The 16,175-nt window shown below is 43.4% G+C and overlaps 1 pseudogene; it reads left to right on the top strand.

Moving 5' to 3' along the window:
• The first annotated feature begins 3,377 nt into the window (after nt 1–3,377).
• On the top strand, nt 3,378–15,198 carry LOC140222261 (uncharacterized; annotated as a pseudogene).
• The last annotated feature ends 977 nt before the right edge of the window (nt 15,199–16,175 follow it).

Below are 16,175 nucleotides of genomic sequence, written 5' to 3' on the forward strand. Positions count from 1 at the left end.
AAATGTTCTCGCTGATTTAGCGCATTTATTTATTATTTGGAGAGCACAATATCAAGGGGCTTGTGACGATATCGTCTGCTCTTTTCTAGACCCAAAGGGGAGCACAGTTTTACATAAAGATGTATCATTTCATTCCAATCCATTCAATCCTTTAGTACTCCCAGTTCAGCTAAATGTATATGTAACACAACATGTTCAATTTTAATAGACTGCCGTGCCTTCAAAGTTGAGACCATGCACGGCAGTTAGCCAAGCTGTTCTGCCAATAGGGCCATCTTAAAGTGTAACCTTGCTTAACCTTGAGGGTTTTCTTGATCAAATGGTCAATCAAAAACCAAAAACTACCAGTTCGGTTATAATTAAAACCAATGCTTGTACTGAAGTTAAAATGGATGTACAATTATATTATCTAGTATTTTTCTTACGAGATACATGTTATCGTCCCCAAAAACCTTTTTACAGGACATGCATCTCCCCAGGCCAGTGCATCCGTGCTCCGATGTGTATTCTTAGACCTTGTACATAAGCATGATCCAAGCGAAGATGGAATTGCGATGAAGCACCAGAAAAGCATGATCCAATCATCTGTGCAACTGTGAGGTGCGAAGGAGTGTAGAAGTAAATATGATATCAGAGCCACAGGCCTTGACGGCTAGTGCAATTTAATGATTGAATTGTTGCTCGCTTCACGTCATGTGCTGAAATATAACTTAGTTGCCCATCTTCACTGCTGGAAAACTGAGCATTCATCCCGGGACTCAGTACTGTTTGCATTTTGCCCAATACTAATGTGAGCATTAGTACCAGGCCTAACGGCTAGTCCCCGACGAAGCTCCCGTGAACCCCTTTAGTACCAGGTGGAGGCTTCACCCGGTACTAAAGGTTGCACATTAGTACCGGTTGAAGCCTCCACCCGATACTAATGTGCCTGAGGGTTTGAGGGTTTTTAGTACCAAGTGAAGTCTCCACCCAGTACTAATTTGGACTTCACTGGATTGAAGTCCACCGTACGCATCCATTCCTCACCGTCTTATCCGCACGCCTCCCTCTCTCTCCCAAACGGCCCTCCTCTCTCCCTTCTGCCCCCACGGTGACCTCACTTCTCTTCCTCCCATTCTTCCAAGCGTGCTCCTCCCCTCTCCCCTCCGTGCGTCCCTCACTATGACACCGGTGAGGACCGGCGGCGGGACGAGGTGAGGCGACAGCACGAAGGTGGGGGAGTGCAGAGGAGGAGTGGTGGGCAACGGCACGTGGAGCAGTAGCGGGCGATGGCGCGTGGAGCAGCGGGATCTACAGGCCAGTGCGGTGGGAGACTATGGAGGCGCGGCGGGGGCAGCGGGATCTAAAGGGTGGCGGCGCGGCCGGACGAGGTGCATGGCCTCACCTCTCTCTCACTCTTTCTCTCTCTCTAGGTGAGGGCGGCCGGTGGCGCGAGGGGGCTAGTGGAGCGCGTCGCGAGGGTGGCTGGTCGGGCGAGGGGGCCGGCATGGGGTCGCGGGGGAGGCGAGGCGATGGGTACGAGGGCTGGGACCAGGCTCGGCCGACGAGGAGGAAGGGTGGCCGGCAGTGACGAGGAGGAAGGGCTGCCGACGGTGATGAGGACAAAGGGCAGCTGGCGGGGAGGGTCAGAAGGGCGGCTCTCTCTCTCTCTCTCTCTCTCTCTCTCTCTCTCTCTCTTCGGTGCGGGGCTTAGGTGTTGTGCGGTTGGGGCTCCGGTGCTCGGGCGAACGGTGGCGGGCTGCGGTCGGGGCTCTGGTCGGTGGATTTCTTTTTTTTTTTAATTTTTAATACCCCTTTAGTACCGGTTATCTGACCCGCCCTTTAGTACCGATATAGCACTACCGGTTGCACAACCGGTACTAAAGGGAGGTTTGGGACCGGTACTGAAGGTGGATTCCCAGCGGTGCTTTCTCCATTAGCTTAGACTTTGAGAGAGATATATACTATGAATGAGGAGGGACTTGGTCACATCTTCAACACCTACTACGTGATTGCCACAATTTAGCCATCACTAAATGAATATGATGCAAAAACCATAATGTACTCCAAAACATATATTCTGTATATAAGATGAGTAAATATTTATTCCTTTACATCAAGTGATAAATTTAAATATTCATATAGTGTTTTTCTTACAAATCTTCCAATATCATACACTACTGGAAAAATGTGGACACTTTTTCGTCCGGTACTAACACCGCGTGTTAGTACCAGTCGTCACGCACAATGCCACCGGAGCCCATGTAGTACCAATTTGGAGTCTCAGCGGGTACTAAATGGCGCCATGGGGACCGGGTGGCCAATGGCTAGATTCCTCTGAAAGCCATTTAGTATCGGCTGGTAGCTTCAACTGGTACTAAATCATGTTCACGCATGTGTGTACCGGCGGGTAGCTTCAACAGTATTCAATATCATAATTTAGTACCGGCTAGAGCCACCCTATAAAATAAGCTCCTTCTTCCTCTCCGATCCCGAGCTCGACCATTTGACCGAGAGCTCGAGTTTCTTCACTCCTTGAGCGACCTAGGGGAGCTGCTGACCATTTTTTTCATGATTTGTGGGGATTTCACTCTTCCAACTGTTCTAAAGGTTAGCAATTTCATCCTCCCTCCTCTGATGATTATATTCTATATTTTATGCTTTATAGCTAGAGAAATTTGTGCTTCTTAAGAGTGAGGATGAATGGAGAGTTTTTTCATTTATATATGCATGGAAAATGTAGATTTTTTACTTATCAAAGTCAGTTTGATATTGAGAAAATCGTATTGCATGTAAACAAATATGTGTTGTGTTAGTTACTTTTAGTACCATGTTGAAACCAAAATAATCAACTAATTTTGTTACTTTACATAAATAGCATAGTTGAGCTCAAGCTGATGACGATTCGGGACAAAGGGAGTTGCTACCGAAATTCCCCACAAAATTTGTAGGGATTTAATTTACACATCAAAAGTGGTCCATTAAAGGTCAGCAATATTTTTTAGAATTTTTTTTACATTTGTTGCTTTACAAATAGAGAAGTAAATTAAAAACTTTTTGCAGATGGACTAGCAATGGATGTACGATGTCTGGGCTCCATACCATTCATTAACAGCCTAAAGACTTTTCTCAAAGCAGTAGAGGCCAACAAGTCACTGAAGGGTTTCATGTGATATCCATGCAGAATGTGCAAAAATGACAAGGATTACTCTCAAAGAAATACTCTACATGGCCACATATATATTTTGTGATATATTTTGTTAGGGTTTCATGGAAAACTATATTCTTTGGACAAGCATGGTGAAAGAGGAGTTGTAATGGAAGATGGTAAAGAAGATGCTGATGATAACAACATTCCAGTTGACTGGGCTGAAGGCGGTGCCTTTGCAGATTTTGAAATGGGTGAGGCTGAAGAAGATTTTGCAGAAGGTCAACCAGCTGACGAACTAGGTCAGGTGTTGCTAGATGCAAAGAAAGACTCCGAAAATGAGAAGGAGACAAAGAAGTTTAAGAACATGTTGGAGGATCATAAAAAGTTGTTGTACCTCGATTGCAAACAGGGTCACAAAAACTCGGGTAGCACAATGGAATTGATGCAGTGGAAAGCAGCAAATGGTGTGACCGATAGGGATTTAGAGAGCTATTGAAAATCGTAAAGAACATACTTCCTAAGGGTAATGAACTTCCCTCAACCACATATGAAGCAAAAAAGGTTGTTTGCCCTCTAGGATTGGATGTATAGAAGATACACGCATGTACTAATGATTGTATCCTTTATCGCGGCGAGGAATATGAGAAATTGGATGCTTGTCCTATTTGCAACACATTGCAGTTTAAGATCAGGCGAGATGACCCTGGTGATGTTGAGGGGCAACCTGTCAAGAAAAGTGTTCCAGCAATGGTGATGTGGTATTTTCCTGTAATACCACGTTTGAAGTGCTTGTTCAGAAACAAGGCACACCCTTAGTTGATGTGATGACACAAAGAAGAACGTAAGCAAGATGAGAAGCTGAGACACCCCGCAGATGGTTCCCAGTGGAGAAACGTGGACAAGAATTTCCAGACTTTGAGAAGGATGCAAGGAACATGAGGTTTGATTTAAACACTAATTGGATGAATCCATTTGGTGAGTTCAGTAGTGCTCATAGTACATGGTCTGTGACTCTATGTATCTTCAACCTTCCTTCTTGGTTGTGCATGAAGTAGAAGTTCATCATGATGACAGTCCTTATACAAGGCCGAAAACAACCTGGCAACGACATTGATGTGTACCTAAGATCGTTGGTTGATAAACTTTTACTACTCTAGAAGAAAGAAGGTGTACCTATGTGGGATGAGGACAAACAGGAGACTTTCATTCTCAGAGCATTGCTTTTTGTAACCATCAATGATTTGCTTGCACTTAGTAACCTACCAAGACAGACGAACAAGGGATATCGGGCGTGCACCCACTATCTAGATGAAACCAACAACATGTATTTAAAACACTGTCGGAAGGTGGTGTATATGGGCCATCATTGATTTCTTCCTGCGAATCACCCTTTAAGAAAGAAAGGAAAGTATTTTAAAGGGGAGCCCGACACTCGTGCTAAGTCTTTGCACCGTAATAGAAAGCGTGTATTTTCTATGATAAAGGATGTGAAGGTAGTCTTTGGTAAGGGTTTCGGTAGCCAACCTGTTTCAAATGATAATAACAGACGTGCAACCATGCTGAAGAAGAAGTCTATATTCTGGGAGCTACCTTATTGATCTATCTTTACATGAACCTACTAGGCTTCCTCGGTGTTTATGGGGCACCAAAGGATACATTGGAAGCAAGGCAGGACTTGAAATGTACGGAACAATGAGCGAACTCGTAAAGCTATGTGCGTTCCTCAATGAAATTTTGCAAAAGGCAATTGATTTAAACAATCTAATAAAGCTACAGAATGACGTGGTCCAATGTCTTGTCAGCTTTGAGATGGTCTTTCCACCTTTCTTCTTTAATATTATGATTCATCTCTTGGTTCACCTTGTTAAAGAGATAACCATTATGGGTCCAGTATACCTGCACAATATGTGGCCTTTCGAGAGGTTCATGTCGGTCCTAAAGAAGTATGTTTGCAATCATGCCCATTCAAAAGGAAGCATTGCCAAGGAATATAGAATAGAGGAGGTCATTGAGTTTTGTGTTGACTTTATTGATGAACTTAGTCCGATAGGGGTCCCCTTGTCATGCCATGAGGGCCATGTGGAGGGAAAGGGCACACTCGGGAAGAAAGCTAATATGAACATACATGAGACTGAAATCCACAAAGCAAACTTCACAGTGCTGCAAAATTCAACCTTGGTGGCTCCATATATGGAGGAGCACAAGGATATTGTACGGTCCGAAAATTTAGGGAAGTTTGAAGCCTGGATTACACATCATCACATAGATACTTTCGCAACATGGATCCAACGACACCTTATGGGTAACAAGACGATTGATGAATGACTTCAATGGTTGGCTAAGGGACCATCTATCTCGATATTGCAATACCAAGGTACGAGATAAATGGGTATACATTTTATACAAGAGCCCAAGATGAAAAGAGTACCAACAAAAATAGTGGTGTCTGTATAGTTGCAATAGACAATAATGGAAATAAGGACATTTACTATGGTGTCATAGAGGAGATATGGAAACTTGATTATGGGTCTTCGAAGGTCCTTCTATTTCGCTACCAATGGGTTGTTCTAGGAGGTGTAACGAAAGACCATTATGGGATGACAATAGTGGACCTCAACAAGATTGGATATAGAGATGAACCATTCATCCTAGCCAAGAATGTGAGTCAGGTTTTCTATGTGAAGGACATGTCAAGCAAACCCAAGACAAAGGCCGATAAAATGTCAGAAGATGAGCCAAAACGCCACATGGTTCTGTCAGGAAAACGAAAAATCATTGGAGTTGCGGATATTTCGGACAAGTTAGAAGATTTTGATCAGTTTCATGACCTTCCTCCATTCTCAGTTGAGGTTGATCCCAGCATCCTATTATCCAAAGAAGATGCTCCGTACTTACACTGCGATCATGACCAAGGGACGTTCGTCAAGAAGAAGATTATCAATGTTCCATTGAATAATGATGAGTAGCTTTAGAGCTTTAATATTATGTGGTATTATGTGGTCATGTGAGGAACTATGTAATGTATTTTGTACAATTCAAACAATTATGTGATATTTCTCTCGACTAATGATACTATTCGTACAATTTGGATCAAATAAAACAAACAGAAATTAATAAATTATTTTTGCATGGTCAAAATATTAAATATTTGCACTATTTGGATCATCAAAAGTCTGGAAACATTAAATTAGAGACAATTATACAAGTACATTGTATACTATGGCATAATTGTTAAATTTATTATAGCTAATATTTCTTAATATTTTTACATGTTCAAAATAGTAGTTTTTTCCTTTTTTGATTAACAATAGTATGGAAACATTTCATATCCTATTAGTAATTAGAAAATTCAAATTTTACTATATAAATAAATTGTTTTATGGTGTACAGATAGTCAACAGTAAGGTATGAAACTTTTTTCAACTTTTTTTCCTAAGTTTACTCCATTTATTAAGCATAAAAAAATATAGCAGCAATTTTAGAAATAAGAAAAGAAAATAGAGTGCGCGCGGAAAATGAAACGCTGGAGGTAGATTAGTACGAGGTAGGGGCCTTGCCCGATACTAAATTCCCCCATTTCGCCTCCCGCTTTTTTGGCCAGATTAGTACCGGGCGAAGGCACTGCCCGGTATTAAATGACACCATTTAGTATCGGGCAGTAGCTAGCACCGGTACTAAAGGCCAATTTGAACTAGGCAAGGCCTCCGCCCGGTACTAATCTGGCAGATCTAGAAAAACCCCACCCATCTTCTCCTCCAACACTTAGCCGCGCAGTCGTTCCCTCTCCCGATCCCGACGCCACTCCGCCACCCCCGACGTCATCGTCCACTGTCGCCCGCCGCCCGGCTCCTCGACGTTCGGCCACGCCCGACGCTCCCCAGCATCGCGACGCACTCTGCCCCGCCGCAACCCGCGCTCCTCCTCGACGTCCGCGCCACCCGCCACCCCGGCCAACCGGCCCCCTTCCCCGCCGGCCACAACCCTGGCTCCCTTCTCGACTTCCTCGACGTCCGGCCACATCCGGCGCTCCCAGACATCGTGGCACAATACGCCTCGCCGCAATCCACGCTCCTCCTCGATGTCCATGCTGCTCGCCACCCCGACCAACTGGCCCCCTTCCTCGCCGGCCGCGGCCCTAGCTACTCCTCGACTTCCTCGATGTTCGGATGCACGCGGCCTCTGCCCCCGCCGCCGCACCCTCAGCCCTTCCGCGTGGGTATGTAAACTCCTAAACCCCCCTCCCCCAACCCCGATCGCTGACGTCAGCTAGCCCCATGATGATGTTAGCAACTAGAAATTATAAAACATAGAAAATTGCTAGAAATCAGTGAAACAACTACAAAATGGCTAGAAACTACATGCTGCCTAGAATTTTTTTTCTTTTATTTCATTTAGTTACATTCTATTTACAATTACTTTCTTAATTGTTTCTTTTAGTAATGGCTAGAATTACTTGTTAGTATGGAAGATAAACATATAGAAAAATATTAAAAAACATAGGAAATTGCTAGAAATCAGTGAGATTACTGCAAAATGGCTAGAAACATTCGTACATGCTGCCTAGAATTATTTCTTTTGTTTCATTTAGTTACATTCTATTTACAATTACTTTCTTAAGTTTTTCTTTTAGTAATGGCTAGAAACTTTCTTAATTGTTTCTCTTGTTTCGTTTATTCTGAATTACTTTATAAATACCTTATTTTTTTCCTGTACTAGTTAAAATGGAAGACAGGGAGGAAGAGGAGTTTCTGCAAAATATTATTAATGAAGGCAGCAACTACAACGCAGAAGTAGATGATGTTGCAGGCGAAGAGGATGATGGCAGCTAGTACCTAAATATGGCTCGTGATGGCGGTGATGATGCTCCAGCCGAAGAGGAAGAAGAAATTGTCGAGGTATATGAATCCCTATATACATAAATATGATTTGAATTCTCTACCTATCAACAATGGTTATAATTAATGCATCTATTTTTTTAACCATCCGGATCCTCAACGAGGCCTAAATGGAAATGGGCGGGAAAAAAAAGTCTGAGGGGCGTACCATAACCACAGAAGTGGACGATGAAGGCACACCAATTGCTCCCCCCGATGTGATAACAACATTTGTCAATCAATGTGGGTTTGTTGTTCGGGAAAACATCCCCATAAGCATTAAAAAAAGGAGGGCAACCGCACTTACTAATGCACCTAAATCCCTGAGCGAGAGAATGAAATGTGTTGGCAACAGTTGATACTGCACTTCAAATATCCAGAAGGGAAAGCAAAAGAACCGAAGGAATTTTCCTTTAGGAAGATGGCAATTGCTTTCCAGACATTCAAGAAAAACTTGCACAAAGACTTTATAAAGAAGGGCATCGAACCAGATTTGGAGAACAAGTTCTAGAAGCTACAACCTTATTGGAAAGCATTCAAGCAATACAATTTGTCAGAACATGCCAAAAGGCAAGCTCAAAGTGCCAAAGATAATGCGAGCAAAAAGAAACATTTCTAACATCTTGGCCAAGGAGGTTATAAGATGGCGATGCCGAAATGGCAGAGGATGGAAGATGACCTAATGGCAAAAGGAATCATGCCGGCAACTCTCGATTGGCCATTACGAGCAAATAACTTTTTCTACGCTCATGGTGGCATACTAAATAGGAAATATGGATCGTTTATTACTACCGATTCATTAATAGCAGAATTCACCAAGTTGGAAGCTGCACTAAAGGCTAAACGGCAAGAAACTTTCAAGCCTGACGGAGAGAAAAATGAGCAAACGTATACACTTAGGAATCCGGAACACCCTGGATGTGTCCGAGGCATGGGTGTAGTTCCATGGAAGAAAGTTTCATTCAAGATATCGAGTCTTACAGAAGTCGAAGAAGAAGCAAGGCTGTAACAGAAGAGAAGCTACGTATCCTAGAAGAACAAGTAGCTTCGACTAATGAAAGAATGGATTGACTTCAAGAGGCGTTAGCACTTAGCCAAGCAGGAACTACATCAGGTGCTAATGTGGACATAATAAGCCCCGCTTCCCAGTGTCATAGCAGCATTGCTTCCACCGAGTTCCAACCAGAAGAATCGTCTGACATGGTTGCAGGCAACAACCAACACTACCCCATGGACGACATCACTGTGAGGACCCCACGTGAGCTTCTTACTTCGGTAAGGAAAATGGTCAAATTAGTGGTTCACGATATTGTTGAAGTACCGGTACCAGGCAAGACAATTCATGGCGTGCAGATTCTAGAAGGATATGCTAGAGTCCAGGTTGACCGAGTGGAAACAAGATGGGAGGACCTAGACCTCGAGGAGGCGATGGTGAAACGGAGCTGGGACACACCATTCACACCTGGATTTGTTGTGCCAAGTGCTACATAAGATTTCTGCAAGTAGCACAGTTCCCGCATCATCCCCTAAGAGGTCAAGGCACAGATCACCAACGCCACCATCTAGGGATGCACCAGCTACAAGGGACCAAAGCATGAGTCTGTCATCCCCACCAGCCACAAGGGACCAAAGCATGAGTCCACCGTTGCCTCAGCCTCCACTTCTTAAAACAAAAACCCGAAGGCTTCTATCCCACCACCTCCTAAGCGAAGAAAAACCCATGTCCTAAGAAAGAAAAGCCTGCACCAAAGAAGTTGGCATATGATCTAACAAATGAGGAATGTCACCTGATATCTATGGCTGAGGTTGCTGCTCACTTTGGAGGAAAGAAGAAGCCCAAGGTACCACCAATTGATGAAGCAACGAAGAAATACTTTAAATCCCTGGTGGTTAAAAAAGTGGTAAAAGAACCCATCTTAGACTATGACCGCTCAATCACAAAGTCATATCAAAAGGAAAAAAAGATCACGGTCCACCATTCCTCAACTCGGAGAACAATCTTAAGAATCGATCGATCCGCTCAAAGTGCTTTCAAAAGAAGATGAGATTCTAGCCAAATGGATTGCCACAACCAAACTCACAAAACAACAACTCCTAAGGGCGGACGATATCCAAACTCACCCAGGTGCTGGTAAATGGGAGTTTAAGTTGGGGGAACCTCTTGTGTGGCCACAGTTGGTGGATCACCTGCCAACAAAAATGTATGTATTTTATAAAGGAAAAAGTCCATTTTTGACCATCCAATTATTGCCTACGTTTGAGTTTGGCAATCCAATTCCAAAACCAGGAACCTTCAACCACTCAACCATCAAAACCGTTCACAATTGGCCATCTAGTGGTTTTGATGGGTGGTTTTGCTGACGTGGACAACACATAGCACTGGGCCCACATGTCAACTACTCCCTCTTTCTTCTCTTTCTCCTCTTCTCTTCCTTCTCTCTTCCACTCCTACACTGGTAGCAGCAAAATCACCCATCTAGTGGCAGCGGCAGCCCTACGCCAGGGTTTGACGGCAGCGGTGGCGGCGGTGCCGCCGCAAGGAAGGACGGCGGCTGCGGCCGTGGCCGTAGCCTGGCGCAAGCGGAGCGGGTAGTGGCGGCTCGGCACAAGGGTGGATTGCGGTGGCCTATCGCTGGTCGAACGGTTCTGGGTGTTCAATCGCCGGTGGTCCAGTGTGTTAGGGGTTCAGATTATTGGGGCAGGAGATAGTGGACATGGAGGGCTTCATACGGAGGTGCTCACCAGTGGGGAAGGTGCTCGGGGATGGCCGGAATCGAAGACAGTGGTGGTGATGGCGGCTGGCTCAGGATCCATGTGGCGGCGACGCTCCGGTGGACGATAAGCGATGAGAACTGGCGCGATGCATGCGGCTTGGCGAAGGTGTCCTTGTGGTGGTGTGCGTTCTTGCTGGCGTCGACCAAGGTAGGCGAATTGGCTTGGCGAAGCTCATCGACAATACGGCTCGGTCTTCGTGTAGGTGGAGCTCTTCCGGCGGCCGCGGGCGGGCCAAGACGACGGCGGTGGCGACCCTGCACGAGGAGCAATGGCAGCAGCAGCCCCACGGGGGAGGAGGGCAGAAGAGAGAAGAGGAGAAAGAGAAGAAACAAAGAGAACCTGACATGTGGGCCCAGTGCCATGTGTCGTCCACATCAGCAAAACCACCCATCAAAACATTAGATGGCCAATCGTGAACGGTTTTGACAATTGTGTAGTCGAAGATTCCTGGTTTTGGAATTGGATGGCCAAACTCAAATGGAGGCAATAGTTGGATGGTCAAAAATGAACATTTTCCTTTCATAAATGGTACATGGAGGCAGCTGCAGATGAACAGATCATGTTCCCTGCTTGAGTTCCAGATTGTGATTACTTTCGAGGGCTAGATGACACATGGATTGAGTTTGAAAGTCTTCATTACTTGTACCATCAAGACGCGCTTGATAAGTCCCTCATAGTGCATGAGTTCTATAAGTGTTTGCTCTCATTTCTACATCCTAGCTCCTACATTAATTGTGCACAGTCTCATCCCCTCTTTTATTTTGTATCATGCAGAATGGAGATTCAATAGTGCCGGAGAAAACAATACTATCATGTCGGTTTCATGGACCTGCATGTTATAAACAAGGAATGCTTAATGAAATGGTCAAATCGGAAAATGAAGACTCTTTTCAACTTCCTGGATAAAAAGCATCACATGCAATACATACTTTTGTCGTACAACTTTCAATGAGTGATTCATCCCTTTTTTCATCCGTTCAAGTTAATAATAAGTATATCTAACATTGCATGTGTATATGTATATGAACAGCTTCCACTGTATACTGCTTGTTATCGAGATTGATCGAAGCCACATCATACTGTTGGACCCAAAGAGGAAACCAAAATCAGAGTACTAAAGCCTCATAGACATGCTTAACAGTGTATGGGCTCGCTTCATAAAAAAAATACCCAGGACCATTCAAGGAACAACTTCATATCAGGGATAACTTCCTATATGAATTCAATTTGGACATCTAGTGCATGTCATTTCTTTAAAAACCACGACTGCTTGAATATTTCATAACTCCTTTTTCCGTATTTAGTGTTTGAGGTAGGAGGATGGAAACAACTTATGTGGATCCTACTGTTTTGAACTCATCCACGGCTTTGTAGGTCCCAAGCAAATAACAGACCGTGAAAACCAAGTACGTAAACACAATTCAATATTTTTCATTCTGCACATATAGTGGTTTAAAATGGTGAAGTAAATTTGCACGTGACAGATTTCTGAAATGAGAGAAGATCTCATCGCCCCAGAATGACTCAGGGCAATTCAAGAACAACTATGTGGATTCCTTTTGGAGGAGGTCGTAAATCCAAAGGGAGAATTTTATTACGATGGAACAAGTGTGGGTCAACTTCATCCAATCAGGAACTCGGATGATGACACGTAGGGTACTTGTAATATTTGAAGTGTATATAAATTGTATAAATATAATATATGTAACCTTTACGCTAGATCAATATATATTAGCGTAATATTACTATTATACGCAATATTGTACACTATATGAATACTAACTAACCCACGAATTAAAACGAAAGGAAAATTAAAAAAATAATAATCATTTAGTAACAAAAGGAAAATAAAAAAATAATCATTTAGTACCGGTCGGTAAAACCAACTGGTATTGAACTGTCGTCCGAAACAGTGCGACGTGGCTCACAGTTTAGTACCGGTTGGTACTACCGAAGTGTAGTAAATGACATGGCATTTAGTACTGAACAAGCGGTATCGGTTAGGTGTCCAGCAGTGGTAGTTCCAATTAGGTGTCGATGGTCCAGTAGTGATAGTTCCAATTAGGTGCACAGAGACCGCCACAAGTTAATGATGGTTAATGTAAATCCAAAAGACTCTAGCCATGTAAATTACTCAGTAGTGTGTAAATAACATAGCCACTATGCAAAGAGAACACAGCCAGTTCGGTGATTGCATCTAATAGTGGGTGGATATATAAAGGCAGCTATGTCAGGTCCTGCAGCAAGTTGTTAAAGCTAAGCATAATGCTTCTGCATATCGTAGTCCCCCGTTTGTTTCTTGAGTCATTGTTCTTGAATGGTATTTGCAACAGGAGACCTGACACCTCCCGTTCCTAGCTATCATAGCAGCGAGCAAAGTGGGTGGCCTCCATGTCGGTATGTCACTTTGTATCAAGAAGAAATGTTTATCACCTCCCGTGAACAAAAAGGAGGACGGAGGGGAAGCAACAAATCTCTCTTAGCTTGTTGTAGCTCAATCGAGTGCTCATTTGTTCTTTTATCGACCCAAAAGAGATCACGATATCACCCCATTGATCAGTACCTTTTTGTTTGGTAGCAGTATGTTTGTATTAATGCACCTGCTCAGTCCGGCACCGTCAAACCAGTTGGTGATAGCCTAGGCCTTTAGTCGTGCAATTTCAATACACTGTAGCTAGCTCTCTACGATTTTTTAGCATCATTTTAATTTTATCAAATGGTACGTAGTTCGCTTCAATTATTGAATCAAGCCGTAAGATTGAGTTAGAATAAACCAATATGCGTGTACTGGAAGTTAGCAAATGATGTGATGTATTTACTAATAATATGGCTCCAAAAACACAAATGAGCGCGTCAACGGAACTGGCAAGAGCTAAGCTGGTATGATATGTAAAGTCTCTTAGTGTTTGGTTGGGTCAAATATAACGTAACCTGATTACACACGGTATCCGATTGCGTTGTTACATGTTTGTTTCAGTGCTTCCGCGATCACATCCCGTGTAATCGGATACTAATCATATGGCGATCATTGCACTGCAGGACACAGAAACCTTGCACCATTCTGTCATGGTGTTACTTGACCAATGGTACTCATTCCAGCGGCAACTCTAGTTTAGTGCACAGTAGGAAAAGGGACTCCCGCTGCCTCCCAGGCCTACCACAGCATGCAGACCAGTAGGCCACCCTACCTTCACATCCATACTAATCTGTGCTTACCGTGTCAATTCAGGGACCTTGTCTTATTTATAGGCCATACCGATTGTGTTTAATTCACAATAATTCTGTTTGATTCTATCCAATCAACATATAACCAGTCCAGATCATAAAGACAAGTAAGCTTAAGATGGAATCAGGTTAAAAGGCGGAATAAGTTTATATAGGTCCAAATTAGGATCTATATATGCCTCTTGATCTTGGAATACAAAGGTAGAATGCGCATATATAGGTTCAAATTAGGATCACTATACAGGTTAAGTTTCTGTTAGCCTTTTGAGCTCTTAATTATGTACATAGGCCCCTGAGCTCAAATTACCGGCAGGCAGAGGGTATGTAGGCGCGTAATGGAAGAGCTCCCAATGCCTCCTAAGCCTATGTACCATGTCCAAATCCACTGGAGCTGACCCGGTGACCATATATATAATGTGTCAAATCCATTGGAGATGTGTCCTGGTAACCATTTATATGGTATGTTCCTTGCAACTTGCACACAATCTTGCCGCAAGCCAGTAAGTTTTCTCAAAAGGACGATAAAAGCTTTGCTGCAAAATTTGTTAGAAGAGGAAAATAAAAAACAATTGCTAGCAAAGTTTTTTTCTAGAAAAGGGACCCAAACGATTACGTACAAATAAAAGACCTCACCAAGGTACATTGACAACAGCAACAACCACGTCCCACACTGGGTAGCCGCAACTAATATCCAGCATGCACTAGCGTGGCACACCCAAACCAACTCTAACCACTACAAACCTTGATTCACTAAAGAAACAACTACTGGACTGACACCACCAAGGTGATCATGGGCATCAAATCCTTGAACTTGATTAAAATTACACTGCTGAGCCGCACTGTCGACTTCATCGGAGGCTGGGAACGCCTAGGAATACATTCAAAATCACTAATTCAGCAAGAACTATAAATATTTGTTCAATCGTGAACTACTCTCCGCAAATTGTTAAAATTCGAACATCTGCCATAGTCAAATCAGGAAACATAAATCTCTAGATTTTACTAGAGATTTATCAGAAGAGTGTGGAATACAATCACAGTCCCGCACTTGTGCACTAGATTCAAGAATTGTCTCCAGGCGTCGTACATTCGTGAGTAAGTGTAAACGAGTGAAAAGCATCGGTCACCTCTGATTTTCTCCCTGACGACTACGAGCGACAAGCCATGCCTATCGACTTACCTCAAATCACTTGATAACCTTTGCTAGACTCGTATCTGCTAGCTGCAACCTATCTGTCACAGTAGTGGCGTCCTAACGATGAAACTTTTAACGCTGTCGGCATGCGAAGCATATACAGCTACGACTAGGGGTGGGCAGTATATTGTGGAGGACATCGAGGATGCAGCAGCATGGGAGCTGAGATTTCTATATCGTCATCGAAGCCAGTCCCTAAATAAAATTGTGTGCAGCCTTGTATATCGCAGACGATGGAAGCAAGAAAGCGTCAGGAAAAAAAGGAACGTCAGAAACAGTTTCAAGAAAATATCAACCTTGTTTGTTTGAGGCTATCAAGCAATTTCTACATTTATAGCCTTCTCAGTGAAAGGATTGGCCAAAAAGTACTTAGAAAACATGGAAATGGTGATCTTCGTATAATTTTCTCGCACCTCTTACTCATACGCAACTATATATCATGCAAACCGTAGGGATGTTGCAACAATACAAAGGAAGGAGCATATAGTTTTATCTGATGACAAAGTGACATTTGTCAAGGAATAAAGTGTATCCACCTTTTAATAATTAGGTGCACCTGGAATGTTTTTGGGGTTTGTGTCAGGACATGACTCGTGGGCAAAGCGAGCAGTAGTCCGTATGAAGGTTTAAATGGTCTGTACAGCCATGGTATGCCCCCTCATGTATCTCCTGTGGTACCTAATGGTACAAACAGCAGCATTTTTTTTTTTGAAAATGGAAAAAATACCCAGCTTTTGCAACTCCACACAGCCAAGTTGTTACAAGAAGTTCAGCTCAATAGCTGATCACAAAAATTAGGAAAAGAGCACACAAAAAGGTAACTAAGCAAAAGTTCACTTTACTCCCCCACCTATTCACTTTGTCCATCCCACCGCCTAAACAAAATTTTAGCTTAATTTACTCCATCCTTCTATTGATACTACCGGGTCAATTTAACCCCAGGATTCCCACCTTGATTGTCCTACATGGCATGGTT

The sequence above is a fragment of the Setaria viridis genome, chromosome 3 (assembly GCF_005286985.2).
Source record: "Setaria viridis chromosome 3, Setaria_viridis_v4.0, whole genome shotgun sequence".
Taxonomy (NCBI): domain Eukaryota; kingdom Viridiplantae; phylum Streptophyta; class Magnoliopsida; order Poales; family Poaceae; genus Setaria; species Setaria viridis.